Consider the following 13,198-nt stretch of genomic DNA (forward strand, 5'->3'; position numbering starts at 1 on the left):
TTGATCTATAAACTTCCAGAACAATAGATTTGAGTGGCTCATGCTTTGGACTGAGTGAATTGTCTCCTGACAACTGAAAGAGAAAAGCTGTACATTTGGCAGCCCCCAGTGACTCATGTAGGTCAACAGGGGTCTCCTTGCCCCAGTTTTTATGGGATCAGTTGCATCTTGAAACATGTTGAGAAGAATCTAAAAAACGAACAAAAAACCTGATGTTCCTAGAGTGGCCTTGAGGCAAAGAATATGGAGCAATGTGCAGCCAGATGGGAGATGGCCAATCATGGGGATGTGGGATGCAGCTCCTCAGAAAACCCACAAAAGCTACCACACTAATGGGTGTTGGAGTGTTGGCCCTTCATTGCTCTGCAGCCCCCTCTCCTCTGCACCCAACAGACCATGCTCCCCACCTCTCTCTTAGCTGCAGCATGTTCTTGCCCCTTCCTTAAACTTCACGTCCCTCTGAGTGAACCACTGAGATCCTCCAAAAGCTTCCTTGTCTTCCCCAGCACAGTTTCATAATCCTTCCCTGTCCCACTGGCACAGGTTATCTTAGCAAGACCCCCACCTTTACTAATCTCCAGGAGAAATGTAGGCACCTCTCAGTCCATGACCCAAATCAAGTACACCTGAGCCTCAAGTTCAGCTCCTCTCCCAGGGCTGTTCCAGGGTGGGCTCATGCCTCTCCAGGAGAGCAGCCAAGAAACAAAACACCAGTCTTTCCCTTGTCCAACTCCAACCCCAATGAATGCTCGTCCACCAATGGGAAAAGAAAGAAAATAATATCTCATCATAAGCAATTCCTTCACATTTCCTCTCTCTCCTCCCCTCCACATGTTTTGTACGAGAGGGAGAAAGAAAAGCAGCCATGATGGGCAGGGAATGCAGGGTTGGTTCATAGGTTCTGTAGTCAGGTTGGTTATTGGGTCAAAGTATAAAGAATGTCAATCTGGAGTGTGAAGGGTTTAATTGCTGCTGTTTTTAGGTCTGGAACATTAGCATCAGAGTACCAGAAAATATCTCACACAACATCTTGTACAGATCTGTTCCCCATTTCTATGAAATCAAGGGTAACACAATGTTGGTATTAGATCTATATAACTCTATCTTAATGTAGATCTTAGATTTAGTCATCCTTTGTAGAAAGTACCAAAATTAACACATGAACAAACTTCTGGTGATTAATTGTCACTCTTAAAAATTATCACTCTTAAAAATATATCTACATGTGTATTAATAAGCATATGTATTAAATATTTTTGTGTAAAAAAAAAACACTGCACAAGATACTTCTTATTTGACAGATCCTTTCCAGGTAATTATATATTTAGGTTTAATGTATTCTCCACAAACCTAATAACCTGAAAACTAAACCCAAAAGAAAAACAAAAAATCCATATATGTATGGTTTGTGTGTGTGTGTGTGTGTATTTACATAAAATGGTTAAATTATAAAATCTTGGCTAACCCAACCAGAAGTGACATTTGACTGTGGCAACAGTAACAGGTAAGATAAAGTTGGTAACTTCTACATATTTGGAAAAGCATTTCAGACCCTGCACTACTGGCATTATTCCTTCCACCCCCAAATCCAAAAAGTCTGTGATTACTTCCATGGTTGCTATACAGGAAAGAAAATCACATTCAGGAAGGGGGAAAAAAAAAGACATTTCTGCATACAGGCAGCAGACAATTTGGCAGAATGAGTATTGTAAAAGTGAACTTTCTTAGATTAAATAAATGCATGAAATGGACCTACTTCTTAACAACTTAGGAACCATTAAGACTAAAGGTTTGGAGAGTTGTATTAGAAACAATTCTTCATAGATCTCTTGCATTTCTTCATATTTTGCAAGCAAGGCTACCCTTCATTCTATCTTTTCAAAGGCTTGTATAGTAAATATTCTTGGAATGTAGAGATAATATCTTCCCCCGGAGCAAAGGGCAGATTTGCATACAGTCCTAGACTATAAAGACAGTGTTTCCCTCTGAAGCAACAGGCAGTCACACTTACTGTCTAGTATAATAAAGTTAATGTCTTCCTTTAGAACAAAGAGCAGCATGCTTACTACCCAATAGAAAAGACTCACATTCCCTGAACTCCAATTTCTCTCTTGCAACCCAACCCATTGAGTGGACAAGTATCATCTCGCCCCCTGGGCATTACCCTCTGGGAACTGGAGTTTAAGGAACTGAGGCCAAAATGCTGATGCTCTAGACAGCTAGTGATATGAATATAATAGTTGTTTTGTTGTTGTTGTTGTTGTTGTTGTTGTTGTTGTTGTTGTTGTTTTTAGATTCCACAAAAAATCATACAGTATGTGTCTTTGGTTGTCTGACCTATTTCACTTCGCATATCCATGTTGCTGCAAATGGCAGTCTCATTCTTTTTTATGCCTGATAATATTCCAACATGTGTATGTGTGTGTGTATGTACGTTCACACACACACTCACACACACACACACACATCACATCACATCTTCTTTATCCATTCCCCTATTGGCGGACATGGAGGTTGCTTTCATTTCTAGATTGTTGCAAATAATGGTGCAATAAACACAGGGTACGTATATCTTTTTTAATGGTTTTGTTCTTTGGGTAAATACCCAAAAGTGGGATTACTAAGTCATATGGTGTTTCTATTTTCAATTTTTGAGGAACCTCCATACTGTTTTCCACAGTGGCTGTGCCAATTTATATCACCACCAATAGTGCACAAAAGAATCCCTATTCTCTACGCCCTTGCCAGCACTTTCTATTTTTTGTCTCTTTGATACTAGCCATTCTAACTAGTGTGAGGTAATATCTCATTGTGTTTTTTACTTGCATATCCTTGATAATGAGTGATGTTGAGCATCTTATCATGTGTCTGTTGGCCATCTGTATGTCTTCTTTGGAAAAATGTCTACCAGGTCCTCTGCCCGTTTTTAATTGGATTTTTTTTTTCGTGTTGAGTTGTAGGAGTTCTTTGCAAACCAGCCAGATCTCCCTCAAGCTCATTTCTTTCTTTGAAAAACTATCTAAGTCAGTAACACTCTTGTAACATTCTATTTTCCAACCTAGAGCTATACACTTTGTCTTCACTGTGTCTGCTTTCCAAGCTCTCCTAGGATAATGGCTTTCCCAAATGCTTCACCACTGAATAGCACGGGTCTTTATCTTCCCAGATTTGAATGTCAATTTTCCCACCACTCATTGCCAGGAAACGAATGCTAAGTCAGTGTCACATACTTCGATTTTGATAACATCACATCACTTGTGGTTCTGATTGCTATGTTAATTAAGGTAACAGTAGCTTCTGTGACAGATAAACCCCTACACCTCAGTGTCTTCACAAATTTCTCTGGGCTTCAACAGCCTACTAGCCAACAATGGAAGAGAAAGAATATTCTCTGTGGAGAAAGATATTTTGTGGACAAAACCTGGATATTGTACACATCATTACTACCCAAATTCTCTCATTCAAAATTCTGTTGTGTGGCCATCCATAGCCACAAGGGATACTGGGATATGCAGTTTTGGCTGTGTTTCTAGAAAGAATAAGAAGTTTTGATAAAGTTGTCACTGTTTATAAATATTTTGATGTTGTGGTCAATTTTGCTTCTCAACCTCATAATTGCTTAGAATCAGGTGATAAATATTCAGAATATAAGGGCCTCCTCTAACTCTTAGAAAATAAATAATGGTCTAGTAATCAGTTACAAACTAAGCTGTGCGGGAGGTGAACGTTTTTCTTTTTCATATTGTCAGCAAATAATTATTGAGTCTTTATATTGTTCCCGGAATCGTGAGCCAACTACCGTATCTGCCTTCATTCATAGGGTAATACAAGAGACAGACCTGTCCATCCTGCTTGTCTTTTCCTCTCCCATTTATTCTCATGCTTTTTCTATTCACCAAAGTTAGAGAAAAGATATTTAAGGTTTACAACTTTATTCGCACTGTGGTGTCAATCACTGAAATGACTTAACCTGTAAATTATCCAGCCAGTGTTTACATTTCAGGCAGTACAGGAATGGTTTCATGTTTCCAGAGTTTCAGGAGACCACAGTTTTGGTGTCTGAGAGAGCTATGCTGATCCTGAAATCATATTTTGCAAGCTAATCCGGCTTCTTTAAGTATGAATTACATTTCAAGGTTTCAAAGGACAAAAGTAACAGTGAACTGATGTCCCTGAAAACCCTGCCCAGCTATCTGGCATACTAGAATTCTACTCAGCTGTCATGTTGGAGTCAGAACAGTTTAGGTAGGAAAAAAATAACCTTAAAAACTCTATTCCTAAGCTGCATAGTTTTCAATACCTACTTACCTGACATGGCAAGCCAACACTTTAGCAACACAAGGAAAGCCAGTAGCCAGGAGAGAAGGCAAAGAGACCCACGCATTAAATGAAGTAATACTATTCTACCCAACAAAGGACAGCACATAGAAATCCAGTGGTATACATTCTGGGAATGCTACGCATTCTGAACACAGATGGCCTACAAGCACTTTTCAGCACCCATTAAGTGGCAGACCTTAAAGTAGATGATAGTACGTATGTTAACTCATTTCGTCTTTTGCAGTGTATAATACCAGTCTAATTTTTGTAGATACAAACAGAAGTTGAATGAGTTCCTAACATCACAGGTAAGTAAGGAAAGCACCATTTTAACTAAGCGAGGGCAGCATCATTTCAACCCTGGCCAGTTTAACTCTAGCATTTTTTCCCCCTCTACCATACCTTCCATTATCCAGCTTTCTAATAAACTTGGTGAGCTCATAAACAGCACCTGATTGCCCCCACTGTTACCTATCCTTAGTATGGAACTACTGGGGACATAAAAGTCAAAGACCAGAGCTTTCCCAGAGGATCTTTTGCTTCTGGTCAAATTAAGGTTGAAAATTCAACATCTGGGGGCACCTGGATGGCACAGCGGTTAAGTGTCTGCCTTCGGCTCAGGGCGTGATCCCAGCGTTATGGGATCGAGCCCCACATCAGGCTCTTCTGCTAGGAGCCTGCTTCTTCCTCTCCCACTCCCCCTGCTTGTGTTCCCTCTCTCGCTGGCTGTCTCTATCTCTGTCGAATAAATAAATAAAATCTTTAAAAAAAAAGAAAAGAAAAAAAAAGAAAATTCAACATCTGATTTTCCCATCATGACAAAAAGGACAAAGCAAAACCATATGCAGTGAGAAAGGGCAGGAAAAGTGTGCTAGGAAATATCAAAAGGACATCTCTTTTGAATTCTTCTTTCTACACACTTAAATGAAGAAGAGGTTGCCTCGATATTTTCAGAGACTGACTCTTACTTGACAGGTGGGAAGAAAAGAGAATAGCAATGATGGAGAACAGTTCAACACCTGATTGTGTAGCTTATGACTTTCCCTATATAATCCAATTTGTATGTGTGAAGAATCATCTCCCTCTCTGTTGTAGAACACACAATTCAACCATGTGAGCTAAGGGCAGTAATACTTCCCCTATTTTACTAAAAGCATTACAACCACGATATTCCAAATGGGTCCATTTCTTGCAGTATGAATCCAGTGAAAGATAAATGAGGAGCCATTTAAATCACTGGAAATGTACGCCTGATGCCCCTTGCTCTTTAAAAATCCAACATCAAGTTTCAATTATGCAAGACGAATAAGTTCTAGAGACCCGCTCCACGTCATCATGTCTGCAGTTAACAATACTGCATCGTACGCTTCGATTTGCTAAGAGGGCTGATCTTATGCTAAACATTAACACAATTTTGTAAAAATCTAACACTAGATGACATCAAGAAGAGAAGTTGTCAAAAGCTGGTCAGGACATTTCTTGCCTGGAAATTTGAGAGGCCTTAAGATTGTTCTTTTAAGGGACCAATAATGGCAGCCTGCCTAACTGGAAATCTTCCTCTCTATGTGATGATGAAAGGTTATTTTTAAAGAAGCTGGAATTAGATACTCAAGGAATCTTTTAACATCTTTTGTCAAAGCAGAAGAGTTTCTAAGAGGTGAATGCCAATCAATGTCTTTTCATGTCTGTAAAGATAAAATGGAGGGAATAGGCTTAAATTACAATGTGAAAGCTTTCATATCAATCTAGAAAAGGGACTTCTTGAAGATGATAAAGCTGTTTAGAACACTGAGAAATGTAGTGAAGCCTCCATGCTCAGACATCTTCAAGAAGATAAAATATCTGCCCTAGATAAATATCCCTTGCTAAAGTCAGGGAAAAAAACAAAATGTTTTTACCAGCTCTAACTCCCTAAAATGAGTATTTCCCAAAGATCTATGAAAGTAGCTGATTTTGAATATTTTCATGTGAATTCAGTGTTGAAATTTAAGCTAAAACAAAGCAATTCCAAAGCTTATTTTGATTACCTTGGAAGTGACAAAATGAACGTCATTACTTTCAAGATAAACTTTAAAATATAAATATGCCCATCTTGCCACTGAAGCAAAGTTCACTCATACTTCCCCACCATGGTGTGCTGAAGACAGCTCATATTGGGTCAGAAAAGCCAATGATGCACATCTCTTTCCAACTCCACATTTCATGACTTCACAAATGGTAGCTTGAAATTGGCTATAGTGTAAGTGTTTATACCATAAAAATTAGCAAACACTGCAAATCAGGGATTTTTTCGTTTGTTTTATTGCTTTCAGAAATCTAATTGTTCAACATTCACCAGTTCATCATTGTGTCCCACTGTTTAGAAAGAGAAGCATCAACTTTCTGCCCAACAGAAATTTTAGGTATGTGATATTTGACAAATTAATCACTCTGTATCTCCCTGCTTACTTATCTTTGAAATGAAAAAGATAATTCCTGCTCCATAGGATTGTTGTGTTAATTAGGATAATTTGTGTGAAGTACCAAGCACAGTGCCTACAATAGGAAGCAGTTGGTGTGGCCACGACCGGGGTGTGCTAGTAATAGGCATTGTTGAGACATTAGCAGTAGCGATCTTGATAGAGCCTGGATTTTTAAAAATTTCTTTGGGGGTTGAGTTTTAAAACTGTTATTGTAAATTTGGAGACCAACTCTAAGTTTCTGAGATTCAAAATAAAGTAGGTAGCACCAAATTAAATAAAAATTCTTTGCTTTTCAAACTAACTGAAATTTTCATACTTCTTAAATAATTGTACCTATTTGTATGGTTTGAGTGTTTTTGTAATTGTCAAATCGTGAGGACCACCTGAAGAATTTCCAGGAGAGGGGTGTAAGAAATTTTCTTTGCATCCCACTCCTTTTAAATCTGAGTGGTTTTCAAATTTTCATGAGCATCACAATTATTTGGAGAGCTTATAAAAAGACAGATTTGGGGGCCTTACCTGCAGTTTGTGATTCAGTGAGTCCAAGAATTTGTACTTCTAATTAGTACAAGGGTGATGTTGATGCTGTCAGTTCTGGAACCATGCTTTGAGAACTGCTCCTGTATCTGTCCTCTGAAATGAGTCATTATCCCTGAACCAAACTAGTGCATGGTAGTGCCCCTTACCTTTGGGATACTTGCTTTCCCACCTCAGTTTCTGTATCAGTTATATAATGCTGCATAACACACCATCCCAAAATTTAGTAGCTTAAAAAATAAAAACTCAGGGCGCCTGGGTGGCACAGCGGTTAAGCGTCTGCCTTCGGCTCAGGGCGTGGTCCCGGCGTTCTGGGATCGAGTCCCACATCAGGCTCCTCCGCTATGAGCCTGCTTCTTCCTCTCCCACTCCCCCTGCCTGTGTTCCCTCTCTCGCTGGCTGTCTCTATCTCTGTCGAATAAATAAATAAAATCTTTAAAAAAATAAAAATAAAAACTCATTCTTGTTAATGAGTCTATTGTTCAGCTAGTTGGTTTTGCTGATTTGGGCTGACTTAGATAATCTCCAGCTGGGCTTAATCATAAAACTGGGGTCAATGGACTGGAGGTTGGCTGGTGTAGGATTGTCTCACAAGTCTGGTACTTTGACATCCACTGTGGTGACAAGGATGACTAGGCCCTATGTCACTCACCATCCAGGAGCATAGCCCAGGCTGGTTCAAATGGTGGGGTCAAGCGTCCAAGGCAGAACAGAGGTACTCACAGTCTCTTGATATCTAGACTTAAAACGGACATAATTTCATTTCTTCTACATTCTATTGCCCAAAACAAGTCATAAGAACAGCACAGATGCCAAGGGTGGGGAACCTGATTCTATCCCTTGACGGAAGGAGCGGCAAACTCACGTTGCAAAGGGTGTGGCTGGAGGAGACACAGAAAATAAGGGACATTTTTGTCATCAATCTCTCATAATCCCTTCTTCAAAGGAAACACTCGGTAGCACATTTGGTATTCTAAGAAATGCCCAGACACATCTAAACACTAAGGGAAAAACAGCTTGGGTTCTCTAGCTGACACTCCTACTACATAGATAACGGCTCTTCGAGTATGCCTTACCTCTTCTTATATCCGAGGATGAAGAAAACACCCCCCAAAACGCGGTTACCCATAATCACGTATTACAGGGCCAAACTTCTGTTTCCCAGGTGTAGCTGGATCCTACCCACTCCCACAAGTGCACATCAACCACTTACCAATTGTTTGGTCTTGGAAGAGGGATGTTACATAATAGGTTTACCACATAATTAAGAAATATTTTTCTTGGATCCCTATATCTCCCTCCTCCACTCTGTCCTTAAATGCATTTTATATTTTAATAACATTTGCCCAAGACACTGCACTCAAAGAAATTCAGAGAAGTGTTTTTAAAAAACGCTTTGATCTAACTTCCCAGATGAAATCTTTTCAAAACCATTTAACTCTAATTTAGTATTAAAATGCCATGTATTGTTTCTTTAATAGAAATCATGCCAACAGTACCTCAGGAAAAGGTCAAAGAGATGAGAAGACTCAGTGAGCCATGTCATATTTATATCGCATATGGATATTTTTTCTTCTTTATTCTTCCACTATTGATATTAGCCTTTGAAAATACTAGAAGTGATTTAAAATTATAGCTCTTTATTGGGATTTATTAGAATATGTATGGAAGCCAAAACTCATTTCTAATACTTTGTGCTCTTCTAGGAAAAGCATCCCTAAGTTTGGACTGCCAATGCTAATACTGTGGAGTGCGGGGGGAGAATACATAAATAAATGAATTACAAATGGAGCAACCCTGAAAATTTGCTGATGAACATTCCTACAGGGTCTAAGCCCTGGAGTGAATAAATCTATAGGGTCTCTTCTCTTTCTCCCCTCCACTTCTTTTTCTCTGAATCCCTGTTCCTTCTCATACAAGTGAATATCAAGGTACATCTATGAAGAAAGAAAGAAAAAAAACACACAAGAGAGCAGCATATCACCTAACACAGGAATCTGAAGACGGGGAGGACCAGTCTCTCCCGTTTTGCTTTGGTGACTTGCAAAGGAATATATGAGCTCATTGTATGTATAGTGGGTAGAAGTTTCCTTGGCTGCAACAATATCACAAAAGTAAAGCTCTATTTTCTATTACTGATCTCAAATCTGGATCCTCCATTTCAGCTCAGCAACAGAAAATCTAATTTACTCCAATATGATCTAACTCAAAACTCAATTTAAACTCAGTTATTTTCTTAAAGGAGTTTTTCCACTGCTTCTGTACTCTCTCACTCTCTACTGAAAGCATGGAGAATTTAGGCAGTCAGGTACTAATAATAAAAGTCTGGGAGGGAGGGGCGGGGTGAGGGGTATGTTCCCAGTCTTGGTCTGGTTTTGTTCTCATCTTCTCAGATACGTGGGCATTTGGGTCTGTGTGAATGGTAAGGATTTGAGCAGACTGAGGCAGGATTTTAGATGGTCGAGAGTCACTCGATTGGATCCCTGGGCAGCTCCCTGGCCTATTCAGGGGATCATTCGATCCCATAGAGGCAGCCCCTACCTCCAGTGAGCAGTCTTCTCTAGAGACTTCATCCATGGAGTGCGCTCAGCTTGCCAAATAATCCCTTGGATCATGTTCACAGCTAATATTCTCTATATTCTGGGCACAGAGGAACTCATGGGTCTTTGCCAACCATGTAAGGACCTCAGGTTATCCATCGGTCCTGTCTCTGACCCACTTATACCACCATCTTTGTCAAGCTCCCCAACTTTATGAGGATCTGTATTAAGTCTCATCCCAGCCCTCCATGGGACAACTGGTTTGTGTGTGAGGACAAGTGTAAGTTTTAACTAATTTTTTGAAACCACATTTGTATGTGTAAACTGTCTAAGAGAAGTGAAATTTAGAGGAAAAATTATTGCATATTTATTTACCCAAGCACTAAAGAAATCCAAATCTATTAATATATGGGAAAACCTTGAAAAATGAGAATTCACTTTATATATTAGCTATGAAAAATGACCAAAAATTGACCAAACCAATGCTCATGACTGAACAAAATGTTCTGATTTCACTTTAGCAGACTCACAAATGATTATAAATTATAATGCCGGAGAATTCCTTGACTATTAGAATTCATTGCAGTAGGCAGTTGAGAGTTCAGTAAAAAGGTCATCTCACCAATAAAGCTTGAAATGTGTGACTATATTTGCTAATTAAATTGAAAGATTTTGCTTTGCTATGAATTCCAAACCGTAAGGTTTATAAGTTGATTTTTACTCTGTTTAGTGAGTATTCATGATTCTCTCTAGCAAGACTAGAAGCTCCAGTGGGACAGTACAACGTCTTACTCTTCATATGCCCCAGCAACACATATAAAACTGTATTTTAAATGTATTAATAAATACTGCTAATAACTCGATTAATTAAAAACTTCCAATTCAGAACATTCCTAAAGAAAAAAAAAAGATGTCTTTTGTCAGAATAGTCTTCTATCTGGGTCATAGTCTCCTTCTTTGGTCAATACTTCATCTCTAAGTTTGGGGAAAAAAAATCTTCCCACATTTGTGGAATTGGATTAAGATAAGAGAAAATAGTTGATAAGTGCAACATTTTAAGAGAAAATACAGTAACCATACAGATGTGGAAATCCCTATTCATGACTACAGGCTGACTAGACCCTATCAATTCGCTACTTGGCAGGAAATAATAAGTAATAAAAATAATAAAGGCTCTTTCAACGAGACAGAGAACTGCAAATATACAGTGATGCATAGTTTATTTCCATCATGTGTCAGAAGCTCATGAAATAAAATAAGTTTTGTACATGGAGAGGGTTGCAAAGGAGAAAACAAAACTCTTCATTGAAATCACTATGAAATATGAAGTTTTAGCAAATCCTGGGACAGTATTTCCCAATGAGTCTCATTTACAATAGTCCTATGCAAAAAAAAAAAAAAATTGCTATTCCATGGTCAAATGAATTAGAAAACATTGCATTAAATAAAAGTAAACAGGTTTCTTAACTACGGGACTTGCCAAAGCCTTAAATATGCTAATGACATGACGAACCTAAGAAGGAATTATAGTGTGTACGTCTCCAAAACTTACTTTACTAAGAAACACTTCTCCTCATAGAAGAAACGACTGTATTTGTGAAGAAAAAATCTAATCTGTGAAACCTACACATTAAAAATAATGTTTCAAACATACACCGTTTGTTTTAATGCTTCTAAGTATGTATTTAACCCACCCAAACAGTTTGAATATATCTGCCAAGTAGCTGGGTCTACATTATTCTAAACATTTAATCTTTCCAAATATCTGGATGTTTGCCATTACTAAAATAAAAAAGTTTAGATGGTAAACTGAAATTTTCACTTCAGTTGGAGACACGATCTATATAATATGCACATTTTTTTAAAAAAGAGGGAAAGAAAGGTAAGGTAGGGGATCTATTGAAGGCTTCATTTTCTCATCTAACATTTATGATTATAAGAGTTTCTACCACATCAATTTTATTCATTCATTCATTCAGCAATCATTTAGGGCCAACTATGTACCAGGCATTGTTCTAGGGCTGAGGCAAGAGGGATGAGCAGGAAAGAGTGAGACAATGTGGAAGGAAACAAGGCAATTTCAGATAATGATACGAACCATGAAGACAATAAAACAGCTAGAGAGAGGGACTGGATGGATACTCTAGTTTGCATGATCAGGGAAGACCTCACTGAGGTCATAAGCAGCATGAAAACTGAATGATTACAAAGCACCAAACAGCAATAATCAGAGGAAGAATGTCCCAGGCAGTTGAGACAGATGCCAAAGCCCTAAGATAGTAACACGCTTGACTTTTTCAAGGATGGAATAACCAGGCCTGCGTGGCTGAAGCATAGTAGGGAGAAGCAGATGGAAGGTCCTAATTCAGTGAGCTCCGTGTAAAAGCCTTAGACTACTACCTGACCCATAGCAAATGTTCAGCATGTGAAGGTTAAAGTGATGATGATGATGATGGCAATGATGTTTAAGAATAGAAATCAAATAGAATGAACTCCCAAATGTCAGAGTCAAGAAATATGTTTTAGAGGAAACATAGGTTAAAATATCAACCAGTGGCCCTTGACCTTCCTGTCACAACGCAGACGACGGAAGTATTAGTCGAGGTAAGTAATGCTAATAACAAGTGAAGCTGAAATCTCCGTGGTTTACCAATACAACAGTTCTCTCAATCACAATCTGCTTTCAGTGCTCAGCTCTGCCCCAACGGGTGCCTCGGTGATTCAAGCTCTTTCCAGCTGGCTGCTCCACCATCTTGGAATCCTTCAAGTCTTGTGCCAAGCAGATAGAAAGAGGAGGAGAGAGGAAGGAAGCTACATTTCGTACTTCGCCTTTACCCAGAAGCAACGACCATGACTCCAGCTCATATTTCATTGGCCTGGATCAGTCCCATGATCCAAAAGGGAAGAAAAACAGGGCCTTCCCACGTGCTCAGGAGGGGAATGGAACAGTTCAGTGAGCATGATTGCACTGTCTCTGCACAAAATGCTTAATCTCATGAGTGTAGTCAGATTCCGGGGGCGGGGGGGGGGGAACTCTCCTTGAGTTGGCAGAGAAGTAAAATACTGCAGCAAACTCTGAGATTCAAAAACCACTCACTTCAGGCAATGGAAGAACTAAGCAGATTCTGGGTTATCCTACCTTTTGTCCCTTTTTCCTTTCATTCAAGAAAGTACATCGTATTGTCAGTAGTGGCTTTCAATGAAGCTATAAAGGTCATTTTTTAATAAGCCATTAGAAAACTTCACATAACAACAAATTATTGACCAAGCCTCGTGACAGACTGCTCCACAGTGCTGCATCTGAACATTACGGTTAGGAACTGCTAAATGTACCGCGTC

The sequence above is a fragment of the Ursus arctos genome, unplaced genomic scaffold (genome assembly GCF_023065955.2).
Source record: "Ursus arctos isolate Adak ecotype North America unplaced genomic scaffold, UrsArc2.0 scaffold_2, whole genome shotgun sequence".
Taxonomy (NCBI): Eukaryota; Metazoa; Chordata; class Mammalia; order Carnivora; family Ursidae; genus Ursus; species Ursus arctos.